We start from the raw sequence: 20,823 nt of genomic DNA, 5'->3' as shown, positions 1-20,823 counted from the left end.
CAGTGGAAGCATGGAGTTCTAACCACTGGACTTCAGGGAATTCCCTCCGCCCAATTCTTTTTTAAATTTATTTATTTAATTTATTTTATTTTTGGCTGTGTTGAATCTTGGTTGCTGTGTGCGGGCTTTCTCTAGTTGCGGCGAGTGGGGGCTACTCTTCGTTGCAGTGCGTGGGCTTCTCATTGCGGTGGCTTCTCTTGTTGCGGAGCACAGGCTCTAGGTGCACGGGCTTCAGTAGTTGTGACTTGCGGGCTCTATAGCACAGGCTCAGTAGTTGTGGCGCATGGGCTTAGCTGCTCCACGGCATGTGGGATCTTTCCGGACCAGGGCTCGAACCCGTGTCCCCTGCATTAGCAGGTGGATTCTTAACCACTCGGCCACCAGGGAAGCTGGGGAGCGGTGTGACGAGATGGTTTTCAGAGCGTATGTGCAAGTTGGGCCAGGGGCATCAATGCCTACAAGTCATAACCATCTCCAAGAAAATACAGTTTTATGGGCCTTGGGCCAAAGTAGGTAAAGGTCTGGACTGTGCCCAGCTTAAGACAGAACAGCTGCCTGTACAAAAGGCCAGTACATCAGACCACTCTTACATGTATTCTAGAATTTCTGTCTCAGGTCCCAAAATATGTCAGCCTTTTGCTGGAGAATACTCATACCGAAGTAGAAGGCAGAGACGTACACCGGCCCGCTGAGCGCCTGGTCACACAGCACCTTGGCCAGGACGGTACGCATGCTCCATCAGGCACAGCCACACGTAGTTGAAGTTCGCGTGGAAGGCCACGGCCACGGTGGCCACGCGCTGTGTGTGCCGCCGGTCGGCAGGGCCGCCCCACGGCCACTGCTGCAGCGCGTCGCCAGCTGAGAAGAGCAGGGCGTAGAGCAGCAAGTTCGTGGGCCAAGGGTAGCACCGGGCGGTGCACAGGAGCGCCCGCCACCAGCCCGCAATGCCTCCAACCACTGGGCGCCGCAGTGGTTGTGTTTTAAGGGCAGAGCTTATTTAAGAATAAGTATGGACAAACAGCTAGTGTTATCTGCTGCACCTTGCCTGATGGCCTTGTGCAGGAGTGTGCTGGAAAATGTTTAATAACCAGCCATCTGGGACAAAAAAGGACACTGGTTTGTCGTGCTTGCCAATTTCTGTGGTATAAATACCTGATCATGGCCAATTTCAAGCTATTGACATGATGACGCTTCCCCCCCCCCCCCCGCCCCGGAAGCTTATAGAGAGAGACTTGAGGAGTCCATTAAGAAGTAACACACAGCCTGGAGCCAAATACAGACAGGTATTGGGTCTTCTCTGTTCCAAAAAGTACTGGGGGCAAAGCACTACTACTACTACTCCTCCTCTCTGAAAAGGGTCTCTACCTCTGCTCTACTGACATGAATTAGAAATGTAGGAGCAAGGTGGAGTGTTCCCAGCTTAGTGGCTCAGCCCTACAGATCCCAGGTTTCCATGTAGCTCCTGACCCATGGGACATCTTTTAGAAAATTAACATTGGTTGCTGCTCTAACATGAGTTAAGCTTTTGCTCAGGGTTCAGGAGCCCAGTGCTTCAGTCTCCAGCACTCAGGCAGGAATGATACTATGGGAAAACTGACAGCCTCACCCCCAACTCTCTGGAGACAGTGTAGCATAGAGACAAAGTAAAGAAGGAACACGGAGAATGGGGTGAAAAAAATCACTGAGTTGTCTAGTCCGCTGGCTAGTGCACAGCTGGAGGAAGGAGAAGCTGGAATGTCTCCTGCACGTATCTCTGTGTTGGGCTCTGACCTTGTAATTCTGGCCACCCTCAAGTTTTATGAGCCCTGCATCCAACTGATTGGCTGGAAAGCTGTTCTTCATGTTTTACTGTTAAAGCCAAATTCCCTGAGAGATGGGTTTCAGGGCTTACAGCCTGTACCACATTAACAATTGTCTAAATGAGATGCAAATGTTGCCTAGTAGAGGATGAAGTGACCTGTGATGGTGCATTTTGGGACTAACCACCACAGACTGGACCATTTGGGATCCCCTCAATAAAGCTTAAAGAAAGTCTCACTTATTACATGCTCACCTAAGATGGAAAAGTCTGGCTTTGTGAAACCAAGAGCAAGATAGAACCAGTACCCTCATTTTCAGGCTGTGAGGCAACTCAGTTTATCAAAATAATATCAGGCAGTGTCCATGACTTGATTTATTAAAGACAGTTACTCTTGGGCTCCTTTACTACTTTCAGGGACTAGAAGCATCTAAAAAGAAGTACAGACTTAGTTCCAGGTCCTGATGTAAAGCAAATAAAGTTCACATTTATTGTCAAGGGGCTGTTATCCAAGCCCGGGGTCCCAGCATGCACAGAGACCTCCAGGTAACTGCTGTGGTGCATAGGCATGAAGTGCCTAAGTACAATGCTTGGTTTCTGCAGGCTAATAATAGACAACACTGTCCCTCTAGTGGCAGGAACCTGAATTGCAGGCCCAGTGCCTTGGAGGGACCCATCAGCAAAAGGATGGAGTTATGTCTCACTAATTCAAATATCACAAAAACTTACACTTTTATAGGACTTACAACTTTAAAAGTTCTTTCACATGAACTCCCTCTTTTGACCCTCACAACCATCCCATGAAAAACGGCTTGCATTTCATTTTTCAGATGAGGATATAAAACATAAGCTGTTTAAGACCACGTAGCTATTAATGGACTCAGGTCTCCTGACTTTAAATTTAGACCTCTTTCTACCACATCGTGCTTCTTTCCTCTTCTGGACATCAAAATGAACTGTTCTGTGTTATGTCCAGGTCTGAGATGTCACCATGATGTGGAAATGAATATGATTGTCCCTTGTGCAGTCACTGTATTGCCCCCATCCTAGACAACAGTTGAGGAAACTTGGCTTTGCAGGGAAATGCTTTAACCTTAAGAGACAAATAGTGAGAATTTCAGGTACTACTGAAGGCAAGTGGAGGAGAGGTTTCCAACTTGGAAGGTCAGACCTTGGAAGCAGCCTCCTGTTCTCCAGAGCAGGACTGGAGCTGGAAGGAACTAAAGTTCCAAAGTCCATAAGGTCTCCTGCCCCTAAAATTTCTCTCCTATCAGTGGGTTGATGTGTGACCGTCCTTTATAAGGAGAAAAGGCTTTTATTTAGCAATCAGGGCTAAGGCTTACAATGCAAATGACCCTGGGAGAGAGAATACATTGGCTTAAATTTGCACTAGGTTGGAAATGATTGATTTCCTGACGGCCATTTTGCTGCAGTGTGGCAGAGGCGGGAGGGGAGATTCAGAATGCCATGTAGAAGCGGAGAGTGGATGACGGTTATGCAGAGGACCATTTCTGAAGATATGCCCCGCCTGCAGGACTTTCTCCACAGCTGTCCCTCTCCCCACCACCCTCTCACCTTGACCCTCAGCTTTTGACTCAGCCTCTCCTTCCAGGCAGAGCTTCAGCTACTTAGCTTGGCGACCCTGACCCCAGGATGAACTCTGCATCCAGCTCTCGGCTCCCCAGACTGCCTCATGCTCTTCTCTTTCATGGCTCCTTGGAGGCCTTTGAGGGAGCAGACATGGAGGGGAGGAAGCTGCTGCCAGCTCCTCTGCATCCTCTCGTGCTCCCGAGGGTATATCTGAGCCTTTTCCTGGATCTTAAAACAATTAAGATATTGAATTAGCATGCTGGAAGACCCCACTGGATGGACACACAGCAGAAAGAAGAACATTTCCTTTGCAGGGAATGTATATAGAGTGAGCATTCATGGGTGTGTCCGTGTATGAGTGTAAAGAGAGCATTTTTGCTATATTCCATTGTCCAGAAATAAAAGCCATCTATGTTACAAGTATTCCCCAACAGGCACACATACACATACCACACACACCACACACACACACACACACACTCACACACCCTATGGGCTCCTTTCTGAATGGATTTTCATCTCCTGAACTTTTTGCCATAGGCTTTGTCTTTCCCATGACGCAGAAAAGACTAGGGAAGAAAGTGATCAAATGGAAACGCTGGGCCCCTTCTCCACTGAGTCATGGAATGCCCAGGGCTGGACCACCAAGGGCCTAGCACTCTCAGCAAGGCCCAGGCCCCATCTTGCTGCCCAGCACACAGCAGGCACTGGAAGAACTCTGGGGCATAGCCAGCTCCCTGGAAGGGCAATGCTTCCTTGCCGTGGAATTGCTCTTCTCATTTTTATGTACATGAAACCACTGCCCCCAACTCTGGATGCAGCTGCTTTTTTCCATGTAATTAGATCCTTTCCAACAACCAGCCACCAACAGATTTCCAGAAAAGACCCAGGAAAAATTGTGTAGCCTATCCTCTACCTGGTTCCCTGCTTCTGTGGGATTCTCTCAGAGGGGAGAGCAAAGAACCTGGGCAGCCCTTCATCTAAAGACTCAGTCACTGGCCTAGTACCCACCCTGCCAAGGCCATTTCCAGGGTTAACCCAGAAGGATGGAAGCACTGTGTGTGGGGGGGAGGGTGGGGGCTTGTAATACGCTGGTCTGACCGGAACTCCTTGAATCTCTATCACTCATCTCATATATCCCAGGACCAGCCCACAGGTGTGTGCTTTAGGCAGTGCAGAAAGAGTCGGGGGAAGGTTGCTGAGCTCCGAAGAGGAGAAGAAGGTATGGAAACACTTCGAAGGAAAAGAAAGGTGTGGGCGGTGGGTGGAATGGACAGAGACCAAGGGAAATAAGTTACTCCTCCAATTACAAGGAGCGCTAACTGGATGGGCTTGTCCCTGCAGCGAGGCAACAGGCAGCAAGTCAGGGTACAGACAGCCAGGCCTGCCTGCAGTCCTGAATCGAGGGCTGGGGTTTGGTGTTTTGCTAGATAAACAGGAGCGAAACCTAGAAAACTTGCTTGATTCCGTCAAATGCTTTCACTGATTAAAGGCTTAGAAGCTGCCAGAGTTCTTTAACTCCTGCTGCTACCAAACAGGCGTGGTAGGTGAGCCCCGCAAACGCTTATCTGAATTTAAAGGGAGTCAAGAAACGTGGTTGTGAAGTCCCAACCCAGCAGGCGTCAGGGCTGGAGTTTACTGCTCGCTTGAGGACGCCGAGGCCCTGACGAGGGGCTGGAGTGCAAGCATGAGTCCCAGGGTGAGAGACTCGGGAACTGCCGGCTGATGTTAAAAATAACGTTCTGCTTTGGGTAGGCTCAGTGTCTGCCAGGGACTTCAAGAGAAAGATAAGCACATCTCTGAAGCTCCTGCTGGCCCAACGGTGGCATCCTGGGAAGGGAAGGGAGGAAGAAGAATCAAACAGGCCCGAGGAGAAATGACCTTCTGGCCTGAGTGTCAGCAAACCAACCCCGCTGTCAGGTTCCTGGGCTTGGGCTCGTGGCTGAAGCTCCTCCCAGGAAGACCGTGATCCTCCTGGGTGAGAGGCCAGCTTGCTGTGGGACGTGCAGAAGAGATTCTGTGCCCCCCATGAGCAGCCCCAGCACCTACTCTGAGTAGAACCCAGAGCACAGAGGCCCCCTTGGATGAAGACAAAACCTTAGCTGGATCAATGGCAATACCTCTGGACCTGGCCAACAAAACCAGATGGAGCCCTGAGGGCCTCCACTGAGAAAGCGGGGTCTTTTCTGTGTGCCTAGTTATCCCTTTATTTCAAGGCACAGTTCTTTCAAGAAGACAGAACCTGGAAAAGTATCTTTAATGAAGACCATAAAATCAGAATGCAGCTGTGGATCCCCAAGCCCATCTTCCTCATTTTACAATCGAGGAAACAGAGGTCAAGGCCACACAGTGAGAGGCAGAGATGGTAGAGCCCATGGTTCCCATCTGAGCCTCATTCACTCCACCTGCTACCTCTGCTTTGTACCACCTGCAGGAATTCCCAGCCAACCCACCAGGCAACCGTGAACTGAAAATTCTTTTTTAATAGACTTTATCTTTCAGAACTGTTTTAGGTTTACAGCAAAGTTGAGTGGAAGGTACGGAGATTTCCCCCACACGTACAGCCTCCTCCATTAACAACATCCTCCACCAGAGTGGCCCATTTGTAGCAAGTGACGAACCTACCCTGACACATCGTAGTCACCCAGAGTCCATAGTTTATATTACGGCTCACTCTTGGTGGTGCCCATTTGTGGGTTTGGATAAATGTATGATGACGTATATCCACCATTACAGCATCATACAGAGTGCTAGTATGTACTGTCTCATACTAAAAATTCTTGCACAGAGAATTTTCACGACAACTCCTATAACAAAGAATGAATCACAAGGCTTAGTTGCTGTTAGTCTGGGGATTCATCTGTGGTGCACAGCCGCCTAGGTGCTCACTGGCTTGAAGCCATTCTGCTCCCCACGTTCCTTGCTGCTTCTGGGATGGAAATGTTTAGACGTGCAGGTCCAGGATGAGGATGTAGGCACCTCAGACTGGCAGACAGGGTCAAGACAGGGCCAAGGTGTGATATATAGGTTGTCATTATAGACAAATTTGTCTTTGAAAGCTCCTAGTTCCACCCCTATAATACCTGCATGCACGTACACACACACACACACGCATACATACCCCTTCTATTCCTTTCTTCTAGTACAGTGAACTTCTCTCCATCCTTTTGAAGGATCCTAGTGCCCTTTTGCACCGTATTTCAGTCTGACTATAAAAAAGTGCTTCAGGAAGGGATCCAATGTCAGTTATTTGCGATTCAGTGTCAGCTGAAGCCATTGCGTTTTCCTTCCTGGGATATTTGCACCATGGGCCTTAGCTCTCCTTGTATAATGAAAAGTTTTATCTTTTAGAAATTTTAGATACCTAAAGCAGGTGAGAAGAAGAAGGCTTTTCCCTGGGTCCTTGAAATCACCTGAACTAGTACCTGCTTCTCCTTTGCCTGGCACAGGTTCTAGCCTCCCTTCAGCCAGACACAGTGGGGAAGAGCCAACACAGGACGTGAATACAGAAGGGGATTTGAATTAGAAATGGTCCTTTGGAGCAAAAACTGAAGTTTTATTTTTCCAAAATATAAAGCAAGTAAGAATAGATCCCTGACTCAATGCTATGGCACAGATGTGTGGTATTAGAGGAAAAAGCACTGGAAAGACAAGGATTCTAGTCCTGGGTTCATATAAAAGTGGCTGTGGGACTTTTCAAGTCATTCTACTTCTGTGAGCCTTGATTTCTTGCTCTCTAAAATGTGTGGGTTGGATTAAATGTTTTCTGCAATTTCTTCCAGCTCCAGGGTTCTACAGTTCTATAGTTAGAAGAGGAGCTAAAATCAAACCAGATGAATTCAGGGTGCCAGGCTCCCCACATCCTTTGCTTTTGACAAAGGTGATTGAAGTGGCCAGAGGAAGCTATTTTCACCAAACCTAGGCTGGCCCTACCCCAGGAAGTAGGTGCTAACGCCCAGGAGATTGCAAATGCCACTATGACAAAGAGCCGGGCTCCATTTTAAAAGGAAAGCATATTGATTTTTGGAATAGCCATCTCCTAGAGAATGTAACTTTGAGCCAAACCAAGAAAATTTATGAGGGTTCAGTCTATTCTTATAAAGTTTTTAAATCAATAAGCTGCCTGGAAGAACCTGGCCATTGTGATGGCTCAAGAAGGCAGACGCAAGGATAGTCATACTGGCCTCAGATGTAACAGACAAAGTGAATCATATGACAGAGGGGAGGTCTGGGCTGTTGTATCTGGTGGAAAGCATACTAGGCTTGGATCTGGAGTTAAGACACGTAGGTACAACTTCCAGCTCTGATACCAGTCATAGGTAAGCTACATCACTAAGGCAGGGACCATATCTGTCTGGCTGACTATTGTAAACAGTGCCTGGCATCTAGTAGGCCCTCAGTAAATATTTTTTGAATCAATGTTTTGCAGTGTCACATAATCACTGACCCTCGGCTTTCCTTTCTTACTTGCTCTTTCATTGGGTCCCTTCTCAGTCTCTCTACCACTGCTTCCTTATCTAGGTCATTATTGTCGCTGCCTAGATTATTGCAATAGGCTTCTAACATCCTCACTGCCTCTGGTCTTGCTGCCAATCTAGCCCATTTTCCACACTGCAGCCAGAGCAATCTTTCTGAAATGAAAGTCTGGCCATATTACTCCGTTTTTTAAAAAGTCTTCTAAATTGTCATATTTATTGGCATAAAATTGTTCATAACACACTCATCTTCTTTTAATGTCTATTAGATCTATAATATCATCTCTCTACTTTAATGCCCAATATGTGGTAGTATTTAGTAAATGTTTCATATGTACTTGAAAAGAATATGTTCTGAAGTTGTTTGTTGCAGTTTTCAATTAGGTAAAGTTGTCTAACCATATTTCAAGCTTCTATTTCCTTAATGGTTTTTTTGTCTACTTGCTCTATCAGTTACTGAGTTATGTTAAAATTTTTGGTTATGATTTTGTATTTGTTTATTTCTCCTTTTAGTCTGTCAAATTTTGCTTTACATATCTTAAAGCTGTTACTAAGTTCATACAATTTAGAATTTTTCTGTTCAATTGACCCTTTTGTCATAATGAAAATTTATGTTTTCTCTTTTTTACTGCATTAGTCTAAGTAGAGAGATTAATTTTATTAATCTTTTCAGCACTCTATATATAGTAATACTTTTTGACTGGTCTTTTTTTGTCTGAAATTAAGATACCCATACTAGTCTTTGGTTTATATAGTGTATCTTTTTCCACCTTTTTTCTTTCAACCTTTCTATATCCTTGTGAAATAATAAATATATATATAAGTGTATATGTACCTGTATATGTGTATGAATATGTGTATGTATAGGTATATGTGTATATATACCTGTATGTGTATATGTGTATGAGTATGTATATGTGTATATGTACATGTATATGTGTATGTGTATGAATACGTAATGTGTATATGTACCTGTATATGTGTATGAATATGTATATATGTACCTGTATATGTATATGAATATGTATATGTGCATATGTACATGTATATGTGTATGAATATGTATATGGGTATATGTACCTGTATATTGTATAAATATATATATGTATATGCATATATCTCTGCCCCTGGTTTCTGACACATTGCTCCTAAAACCCTTGTAATCTTCTGAGTCATAGGAGTGCTAGGAGCATCTCTTATTCTAATATTTGATCTTTTACTCCAGACCCTAACACAGACCTCCTAAATCCCTTGGAATTTCCTGGGTAATAGGAATGTTTTGTTTTAATAATATGACTCTTGTTGGACTCCTAGATGGGGACTGGTCACCAGAAAGACCAAACCATGCTTAGAACCTTGGAACTTTCAGCCCCAACACCCATCCTCATGGGAGGGGAGAGAGGCTGGAGATTGAGTTAATAATGCCTATGTGGTGAAGCCTCAATAAAAATCCCTGAAGTATGGGGTTTGGAGAGTTTCTGGGTTGATGAGTACATACATGTGCTGGGAGGGTGGCACATCCCAACTCCACGGGAACAGAAGCTCCTGCACTCACTCTATGTACCTGTTGGTCTGACTGTTCAACTGTATCCTTTATCATATCCTTTATACTATATAATACACTGGTACATATAAGTATTTCCCTGAATTCTATGAGCCGTTATAGCAAATTATTGAACCTGAGGAGGGTGTCGTGGGAACCCCCAATTTGTAGCCAATTTGGACGGAAGTGTGGGTAACCTGGGGACTACTTGTGATTGGCATCTGAAGTGGGGGCAGTCCCATGGAACTGAGTCCTTAATCTGTGGCATCTGATGCTAACTCTAGGTACATAGAGTCAGAATTGAATTGAATTTTAGGACATGAAGCTGCTGTTGGAGAATTGGTCGGTGTGGGGTAAAACCCATACATTGTGTGGCCAGAAGTGTTTAGTACGTAAAGAAAATAGAGCTTTTTTCCCCTTTCAATCCTTATATGTAAAGTTTGTCTTTTAGAAACAGCATTTAATTGGTTTTTAAAGTTTTTCATAAATGTTGAAAATCTTTGTCTTTCATTCAGTATTTATTTATAATTACTAGTAAGTACTGATATATTTGGTTTTAAGTATACATCTTTATGCCAATAAATTTAACAATTTGGATGAAATGAACAAGTTCTTGAAAAGCACAATTCCCTAAAATTAAAACAAAGATAAGTAGAATCTTCCCGTATCTATGAAATAATTTGGATTTCTAATTTAAAACATTCCTATATGGAAAACTCCAGGCTCTAATAGCTTCCAGATATTTTAATAGCTTCCAGATATTCTAATTCTTCCAGATATTTTTGGAAGAAATAATACTAATCTTACACAAACTCTTCCAGGAAAAAGGAGAAAAACAATGAATAATTCCCAACTCATTTTATAAAACCAGCATTACTTTCATCAGGTGATACCAACATCTGAGAATGACATTTCAAGAAATGAAAATCACAGACCAATCTTACTTATAAGCATAGAGGGAAAAAAACCTAAAGAAAATTTAATAAATTAAATCCATCAATATACAAAAAAAGATAATACATAAAGGCTATATGCCAGGAATGTAAGTTTGATTTAACATTCAAAAATCAATCAGTGTTTCACTATACGAATAGAATAGGGGAGAAAAATCTTATAAATCCTCTCAATAGATGTAGAAAAAAATTTGACAAAATTCAACATCCGTTCTTGATTTAAAAAACAAATCTCAGCAAACTGCAAATAAAAGGAAATGTTCTACAGCATACATTATACTTGATAGCAAAATATTACACGCTCCGCCCCTGAGTTCAGCAAAAAGACAAAAATGTCCACTTTCACCATTACCATTCAATATTATACTGGAGGCCCAGGCTAGTACAGTGAGCTTAGCATAAAGGAGGTACAAAGATTGGAAAGGAAGAAATAAAACTAGCATTATTTACAGAGTACATAATTGTATAAAAATAAATAATTCAAAAGAATCTATCGCAAAACTATTAAAATTAATAAATAATTTAACAATATCACTCTATGCAAGGTCACCATACAGCAATCACTTGTACATACTAGCAAAAAAACAATTAAAAATTTAAAAAAAATTTAATTTCATTTTATAGTAGCATAAAAAAATAAAACACCTAGGAGTAAATCTTACACGAGACCTCTATGCCAAAATCTACAAAACATTATTGAGAGAAATGTTAAGTCCTCAGTAAACGGTTGGATGAATATGCCAAGTTAATGGGTTGAAAGACTCAGTGTTGTTAAGATGTCAGTTTTCCCCAGATTGATCCACAGATGAAATGCAATCCCAACCAAAATACCAGCAGCTTTTAAAAAAAATAGAAATTGCGAAAATTTAAAAATTTACATAGATGTGAACAGAATATAGAACAGTTACAATTTTGAAAACAAAAGGAACAAATCTGGGAGACTTACATTACCTGATTTTGAGACTCACTATAAAATTACAGCCATCAATTCAGTGTGGTATTGGCATACAGATAGATTAATAGATCAATGGATCATATTACAGTCCATAAAGAGACCCACACTTATATAGTCAATTGATTTTTGACAAAAGCTCCAAGATAATTCAATGGGGAATTCCAACAAGTTGTGTGGGAAAAAAATGATATTTATATGAGGGAAAAATGATTCTCAACCCCTATTGTATATCATAACAAAAATTTGTCTCAGATAGATCATAGATCTTCATGCAAAAGAGAAAACATAAAACTTCTAGATGAAAATAAATATCTTCACCTCCATGCGTTAAACATTAATTTTTAAAATTGAAGTATAATTGACCTACAACATTATATTTGTTTCAGATGTACAACGTAATTCGATATTTGATATATTGTGAAATAATCACCACAGTAAGTCTAGTTAAATCTGTCACCGTACATAGTTACAGAATTTTTTTCTTGTGACGAGAACTTTTAAGATTTATTCTCTTAGCAACTTCCAAATATGCAATACGGTATTACTAACTATAGTCATCATGCTGTACACTATATCCCTAAGACTTATTTATTTTATAACTGAAGGTTTGTACCTTTTGACTTCATCACTCACTTTGCCCACCTTCCATCCCCTGTCTCTGGCAACCACCAATCTGTTCTTATATCTGTGAGCTAGGTTTTTTGTTTTTGTTTCTGACTCCACATAAAAATGAGGTCATACAGTATTTATCTTTCTCTGACATTTCATTTAGCATAATGCCCTCCAGGTCCACCCAAATGGCAAGTTTGTTGCAAATGGCAAGATTTCATTTTTTTATGGCTCAATAAAATTCATAGATATATGAATTTTCTTCATTCATTAGTCAATGGACACTTAGGTTGTTTCCATATCTTGGCTATTGTAAAGGATGCAAGCAATAATTTCTTAAATAAAGCACAAAAAACACCACTGGAAAAAAAATGATAAATTGTATCTCAAAATTAAAACCCTGACTTTTGCTTTTAAAAGACTCTATTAAGAAGAGTGAGGGCTTCCCTGGTGGCACAGTGGTTGAGAGTCCGCCTGCCGATGCAGGGGACGCGGGTTCGTGCCCCGGTCTGGGAGGATCCCACATGCCGCAGAGCGGCTGGGCCCGTGAGCCATGGCCGCTGAGCCTGCGCTCTGCAACGGGAGAGGTCACAACAGTGAGAGGCCCGCGTACCGCAAAAAAAAAGAGTGAAAAAGCAAGTCACACAGACTGGGAGAAAATATCTGCAATACATATATCTCACAAAGGATTTATGTCCAGACTATATAAATAACTCCTTAATAACAATAAAAAGCAAACAATCCAACTTTGTAGAGATTGGATTTGATCAGACACTTAGCAAAAGTCATATGAACGGCCAATAAAAGATTCTCAACATCATTAGTCATTACGGAAATGCAGATTAAAACCATGAGCTATGACTTCACACCCACTGAATAAACAATACCAGGAGTGGTTGAGAATGCAGAGAAACAAGACTTTTCAAAATTGTTGCTGGAAATGTAGAATGACACAACTTCTTTGGGAAACAGCTTGGCGGTTGCTACTAAAGCCAAACTTATGCATACAACTCTACACTTGGGTATTTACCCAACAGAAATGAGTGCATATGTTGACCAAAGATGTGTACAGGAATATTCACAGCAGCTTTATTCATAATCACCAAAATCTGGACTCAATGTAAATGCCTATTAACAGGTGAATGGATACACAAATTGAGATATGTTCTTACAATGGAATATTGCACAGCAATGAAAAGGGACAAACTATAGCAATAACCAGGATGAATCTCACAGGCATAAAGTTGAATGAAAAAGCTAGACTCAAAAGGATACATATTGTATAATTCCATTGATACAAAGTTCAGAATGAGGCAAAACTAGTCTATGAGAGATTTTGGAAGAGTGGTTACTTTAGGAGAGGAGAATTGACTGATAAGGAGGCATGAAGAAGCCTCCTAGAGCTTGATCTAGGAGGAGGGTCCATGGTGTAGACATCTGTAAAATTGACACTTTAGATGGGGTGACCAACTTGTCTCAGATTACCTGGAACTGACCTGGTTTTAAAACTAAAAGTCCTGTCCTGGGGAAACCAGAATGGCTGGTCCCTAACTTCAGGTTTGTGCACTTTGCCATATGTATGTTATTCCTCAATTTTTATAAATCTGGAAAAGAAAAAAAAATCAATAAGGAAAAAAATGTTTTCAACAGCTCTCCATTGCCCTCAGGACAGAGTCCAAACTCCTTCCTTACGGTACGGAGAGCTTTTGCAGCGTGGCCCATGTGTGTCTCTTCATTTTCACGTCCTGCCTCACTCCTTGCCCCCTCTCTGCCAGCCACACTGACTGCTGACAGCTCCCTGAATATGCCTTGCTCTCTCTTGCATAAACTAGTCCCTCTGCTCAGAAACCCTTTCCCCTAGCTCCTCCCAGCTAGCTCCAATTCATCCTTCAAAACTCAGCTTGGATACCATCAGCTGTCGGAACGTTTCCCTGGCACATATCCAAGGTTTGGGATATGTCATAACACATGTATAAATGGTCAGTTATTTATTTATTCCTTTATTTAATAAAACATTAGATTAAGCTTCTAAAAAGGTGCCAGGAAGTACTCAGCCTTACAGGGCCTCACAGTCTAATAAGCATATAAATAGACCATGGCGGAAAATACAGGTGTACGGGATACACACTAAGGCACCATCTCTCCCACCACAAGCCTGCAGGGAGAAAGAGGGCTTTTAACAGCTATTTCAAGAAGAAGAAATGATACCTACAAAATAACTTCTTTAAGCCTCTTTCAAACATTTATCACTTGCACAGATCAAAAGGTATCATTTTCTTTGAGTAATCTTTAAAATAACTCAGTTTTCTTGCTTTTCTGCTTCCCATCCCCAGTTTTATTGAGATATAATTGACATACAGCACTGTATAAGCTTAAGGTGTACCACATAATGATTTGACTTACATACACTATGAAATGATTACCACCATAGGTTTCGTGAACATCCATCATCATTGCTTTCCTACTTTTAAATATCATCCAGAAAAGACAGTGGTACTCAGTAGCAGTGAATTGTCCAATGGTTATAACAGTGTTGTGTGCAATTGCACAAGGCTGTCTGAGTACTGAGGAAGTAGAGTGTAGTTAGGAGCAAATCCTCAGGTCGGACTACCTGGGCTTGTATACCTGATCAATCACTTTCCTAGAGCTTTGGGACCTTGCCCAAGTACTTAGAACTCCCTGAGCCCCAGATTCTTCATATGCAAAATGGAATAACAATTGTACCTATCTCTTACAGTTACTGTAAGCATTAAATTAATCAGTACACATAAAGGACTTGGAAAGGTGGCCGAAATAAATACTGTCAGCACTCAGTGAGTGTAGCCATTCTTACGTGAAAGACTAGGCAACAGTGCAGACATGTCTCCTTTCATTATGACCCCACGTCTCCCCACCTCTCTTCTGAGCCTCAGGCTCACAGTTCTTACAGCTGAAAGGATGTTATCACCTGATTGAAATATGAGTAGCTCAAATTCAACATTAATCAATCCCAGATCCCCTTCTTGATTTTTTTCTTTCTTTTTTATTTAAAATCAATTATTTATTTATTTTTGGCTGCACTGGGTCTTCTTTGCTGTGCGCATGCTTTCTCTATTTGCGTCGAGTGGAGGCTACTCTTCGTTGTGGTGCACAGTCTTCTCATTGTGGTGGCTTCTCTTGTTATGGAGCCCAGGCTCTAGAGCGCAGGCTCAGTAGTTGTGACATGTGGGCTCAGTAGTTGTGGCTCTCAGGCTCTAGAGCGCAGGCTCAGTAGTTGCGGCGCATGGGCTTAGTTGCTCCGTGGCCTGTGGGATCTTCCCAGACCAGGGCTCGAACCCGTGTCCCCTGCTTTGGCAGGCGGATTCTTAACCACTGCACCACCAGGGAAGTCCCCCCCTTCTTGATTTTTTCTGACTAATTATCTGTTACCTAGACTAAAAACATCACAATCATACTTCTTTCCATCTTCTTCCATATCCAGTTATTCAATAAGTCTTGAAAATTCTCACAGCCATTACTTTTTATTTTTTCTAGTTCCCTTGCCACTTCCAGAAATAGAATTTCAGATCATCATGCATTTGGGTTTCTTCCATAGCCTCTTAACTCACTCCCCTCTAATTCAGACTGGTCTTCCTAGATCATCCCTTGACCCCACACTCTTTTGCCCAAAAATCTTCAGTGGAACATAACTGTCCTTGGGAATCAGTCAAAACTCCACAGTCTGACATTCAGTGACCATCACAATCTGACCCAAATCCTACCTTTTCAAATCAATTTATCTTCTACACAAAATTTCTCTGTCAACTTGTTTACCTAATCTGTAGCACTGTCTGGCAAACTTGGCTGGAACGGGACTAAGGTGCAAGGCCTATAAGGAGATTCTTTCATCCTCTAAGCCCAAACTTAGAGCTTAGCACCAGTCCCAAACCTAATGTGAATGAGGCAGAGGACCCAAATACTCAAGACCAAAAGCAACCAAGATGGCTCCCCTCAGGCCAAAGTGATCCCTATCTTTCCCATCCAGCCACATGGAGAGAAAAGGGAGAAGAGAGGGCCACACCCAGCTTTTTGCATCAGCTTTTAAAAATTCCAATGTTCTTCCCTGCCACCAAAGCCTGGTCCTATCATTGTCCTGAATCTGGCCAATTGGATTTGTAACTCCTCCTGGGGTGGAGAGAGTGAACTGGAGTTCTAGTGTCTTCCTTCACCTGGAGCCTCGACTTTATAGTGCTTCCCACCTCTTTACCTTGCTTACATCATTGACCCTGACTTGAATATCTTTTGCCTGTTGAAATTCTCCTTGAAGTCCTTCCAGATCTAGAATGACATTCTGCTTCTTGATCACCTTACTTCACACTCGTATCTTTTCAGTTGTAAGAGCACTGACTGTACTCATTTGATACTTAGCATCTCCTGCCTTGCATTATTAGCTCTATTTTCCTGGGTGTATATATCTACTTCTAACTGTACTTACAGCTCCTTAAGCTATAGACCATGTCCCTGTGCAAGTCTGGAGCTGTTAATTAAGATTCTCTTGTCCAGTTGTTTTACTCTGATGCCAACTAAGCGTAACAAATATGTGTTGATGAGTTAAATGTTTTATGCATTAGGCTTTGAGGTATAGATTTTAGTGTGAAAGAGATCTAAAGATATGGGTCACATACCAGGCTGCTCATTGCTACCATACTTACGACGGCAAAAAATTAAAAACCAAGAAGTGTCCATTAGCAAAGTAATGGCTAAATAAAATCTCTTAAATGTCTATGTTAAAACACTACTCTGAATAAAAATGATAAACTAAAGCTACGTGTATCAACAAAGATAAATCTAAAACCATAATGCCTAATGAAAAGAGCAAGTTTTAGAACTATATTATATCCTACCAGGTGTGTAAATTTTAAAAACACAGCTAAAATCGTATATTCTATTCATGGATATGAATAGAAAAAAATAGGGTATAAAAATATGAATCAAACCTATTCGTATTCATATTTATCAGTTGAAAGAAGGATTGGTCAAAGAGTCTTCCAACTCTTTTCTGTAATTTTTATTTTATTAAACAAAGAAACACAACAACATGGGGGCTTGTTAGATTGTTCTTTTTCTTTTTCGGTATTTTAAAAGCTTCTCAAAATGAAGAGAAACAAACAGAAAGATAGCATTCAGTCCAGCCCCCTGTCCTCTGACTGGCAGGCTGCTATTCTTGCTATTGTATGAGTATAGAAATCAAGGCAGAGAGGAGGGCCTGAAGCTGTTCAGAGGCTAGGGCATGGCTTGGCAATCACTGCTGATGAAAGTTCACTAAATCCTTTCAATCTGCTAGTTTTCTTAGTGATTTTCTTGTAAGTGAAAAGTGAGGTGGAGGTAGGGGGTGGACAGGAGGAAAAGAAAAGAAAAAACCTTTCTTGTTGCCTGGTTACAGTAGATCACTGTATATTGTTTTTCGGCTCTTGAAAAGAGATGTCTCATTCTTTATACCCTTTGTGGGTTGATGCTTTTTCCAGCAAAGGTCTGTACGTGTCTTGTACACTGTCTGTAATAATAATAATAATAACAGCAAGTGCTCACAATTTTCAAGAGGTTATTACATGCTGCGCATGGTACACTTTACATACAGCTTTCTATCTGTATGGATACTTCTGGCTGCAAGTACCATGAAACTCTACTCCAACAGAGTGAAACAGTAAAAAAAATGTGTTAGGTCACATAACTTGGAGACCAGAGATTGACAGCCTTCGGGACTGGTTCGTTCAGAGGCTCAGTGATAAAGACCCAAGACTCCTTGTGTCTTTCTGTCCTACCGTTTGAGGACCAGTTTGTCCTACTGTAGGAGAGACCCAAATCGGCTCAGACCTGCCCATCCCTAACAAATCACTGTGGAGGAGATGGGGTTCTAGAAACTCTTTAAAGCCTTAAGCAGCTGGGGTGGAAAGGATGTTTGGGAAGAGGACACCGTGTCCACCACAAGTACGTTCTCATTAATCCTGTGAAGTCAATGCTATTACAACCTACATTTCATAGATAGGAAAATGATCAATGACAGGTTAAGTGGTCTGCCAGGGGTACACAGCTGGTAAGTGCCGTGCTCTCCCCGACTGTATTGCACTGCCTTCCAATACCTTCCAGTGCAAGGTTAACCATAACTCAGTAGTCAGCCACATGGTCCTCCTGCCACTTAAACCCTGCAGTGATGGTTGACGGTGGCCACATCCAGGTCTCCACTGTTCCGTTCCTTCAGCTCCTGACTCTCCTTTTTCTTTTTACCACACTGATGCCATCTTTTCTGCTCTGGGAGTTCCTCTCTCTGCAAGCTTTGCTGTGAGTGATAGATGGATACACCACTTCCCTGATTCCCCGCTGTCTTTGGGAAGTTGGCCCCTAAAGTGTTTTTATACTAGTAATCTTTTTTGAAACAAATTGTTAGAGACTGAGAACAATAACAACAAACTTGGGAAATTTACAGAGCCTCCAGAAACTCACAGTTCTCTTAGTCATTGAGCTGGATCTCTTCCCAGTAAGTAGGTCTGAGGGCCTGTCCCAGAGGAAGGGAGGAAGGCTTCCTGAAGCTCGTATCTCCCAGTGTTGGGGGAACATCTCAGGGCTCCTCCCCAAGGTCGCCCCCTCAAAGCACTCACCTGATGTCTTTGTCATCTTTCAAGGTGTCCTCCTTGGAAGCACCACCTCCACTGTGCAAGTCCAGTTTTCCTGGACAGGGTCGCTGGTTCCCAGGAATGCTGTGCACCAAGATTCTGGGGCCCCAAGTCAGGCACATGGGTCAGAGTCAGCCAGTGTTCTTCATAAGCCACGTGGGCAAGTGAGGATGTGCTTACGAATGTGCAGATGGATCTTATTAAAATGCAGATTCAGATGCAGTAGGTTTGGGGAGGGGACTCCAGACTCATTTCAGTACTCTCTGGGGGATGCTGATGTTGCTGGTGCATGGGCACACTGGAAAGGACAGGCGTGTGAATGATGCTAACATTGGCTCTAGGTCAGCCATCCCATTATGGACACCAGTGTGTTTGGGGCTTAGGGCCAAGGAATTAGCGTGTCCTTGAGCCATCTTTTCTGGCCTGACGTGATGGGTGGTCATCACAGGCTGCCAGAGATGAGTAATCCCAGATCTCCTCAAAGCCCTAAGATACCAATGCCAAAGGGCAGAAGCGATGGGAAAACAAATTTCCTCTTAATATGAAGGCTAGTTCTAATAGCACAGAGCTCCCTAGACCTGGCTGGAGCCAAGAAGGGCCCAGACGATGCTTGCAGAGGGTGTAGGGAGGGCAAAGACTGGGGTAGGGGGAATTACACTGGGTGTTCTTAAGGGTCCCCTTCAGCCCTGAGATTCTCAAAACCATAATTCAGGGACAGAAAACAGTGATGAGTCAGAAGGTCCTTGCCTTCTCACCAGCTTCCTATTCAGCCAGATTATTCAAAGTGATTTGTGTGAAACCCAGCTTATCATTCTAGCCCTGTTTGTTTTGCATCTGTAGTACTCTCCCCCAATAAAGCCCTGCCTCCTTCTCTCAAGGGTCACAAAGGGTTAATATCATCAATGCAGTTGCAGAAGAGCGAGAGTGCGGTTTTAAAGTGAGAAGAAAAATATTGACAGGTTTGTACAAGAGACATAATTAACTCCATGCTCTGGTGATCTGCCAACATATCTTTCTCTCCTTCCAACCTTCTAGCTCTTCCATAAGTCTTAAAAATCCTATTTTAGCCTTTAAAGGCAAAAAAATATATAATTTGGCTCTGAGAAATGTTCTAATCTTATGCAATTTAAATTTGGTATTATCTTTAAAAGATAACCCGATACAGATGCTGTGGGTAAGAAACCAGTCTGTACTGACGCCAGCCCCCATGTCGTCCATCCTCTCCTGACAGTCCAGCTTTCTCAAATGCTTTCTGTCTCAGCAAAGGTCAAATATTAAAAGTCAGAGAGCTCAGAAATACAAATGAACACTATCTAAGCCATAGTCACAGAGGCAGGAGAGGGCCTCTGTAAGAAAAGAAATGCAAACAACAAACAGTGCAAGTAAAAGCATGAGATAAACAGCAGGGTTTGTAATCAGGTGAAGCTCTGAAGTCTGTCTGCGGCATTTGGATGCTTCCAGTATTTTTAATACGCCAGTGAGAGAAAAGCTTGGTGAGGAGGGCCATCTTTCATCTCTGATCCTCTCCCAGACAGTGGAAACAGGGTGAGCACATTAGCATAACAGAAGAAAGGGACAGATTGCCACTCCAGAAGGACCCGTAGGACACCTGTCAGAAATATTCAAAAGCAGGATAATCTCACAAAGTGTGAAATGTTTCATGGACCAGTCTCGAGATACTTGGTGGAAAGACTACAGTGGAAGATCAATAAAATGTGAGCTGTATCCCACCTACAAACCCTCATCTTGTGAATGATTTCAAGCTCCTAGTAAAAGCCCTCTCCCCTGTCCCTTGATCCCCATTGAGAATCCTTCCAGGCTGTGAGCCCCTCTTCCGTAGTAGAGAGAATGATCGAGTTACTGGAACTCAAGAGAAATTTTCTTGGCTCCCCTCTCTGCCAAGCCAGAGCCCTCCCCATACGCCCTACCCAGATCCCCACCCCAGTGGGAACACCCTTCCCTCCCCTGGGGCACAGGGAGATGTGTTCCTGTTCTCAGGTCGCACTCAGACCACCTAGGAACACCACCATTTTCAGTAGACAGAACTGAGACAGTGCACTTAGAACAGTACTCCAGGCCACTGTGAGTTAGGAAGACATTCATGGCTTCCTGCATGTCACATGGTTTCTTGACACATGCAGTCCACGTAAACAACCCAATCTGAGGAGCGTGTCTCCGTGGGTCAATTCCACCGTAGAAAGGTAAAGTCATGTCTCCCCCAAAGACTACGATCTGATGGAAGCAGAGCAGGGAGATGTTGGAACAGCAGAG

The 20,823-nt window shown here is 42.8% G+C and overlaps 1 pseudogene; it reads right to left on the bottom strand.

The window, feature by feature from the left end:
* Positions 1-490: 490 nt before the first annotated feature.
* On the bottom strand, positions 491-18,674 carry LOC113617680 (mpv17-like protein; annotated as a pseudogene).
* Between the last annotated feature and the right edge of the window lie 2,149 nt (positions 18,675-20,823).

This window comes from Aethalodelphis obliquidens, unplaced genomic scaffold (genome assembly GCF_003676395.1).
Source record: "Aethalodelphis obliquidens isolate GAN/ISIS:26980383/991018 unplaced genomic scaffold, ASM367639v1 scaffold4, whole genome shotgun sequence".
NCBI lineage: Eukaryota > Metazoa > Chordata > Mammalia > Artiodactyla > Delphinidae > Aethalodelphis > Aethalodelphis obliquidens.
Note: the sequence above shows the minus strand (reverse complement) of the source record. Positions and strands in the feature narration are given on the sequence as shown.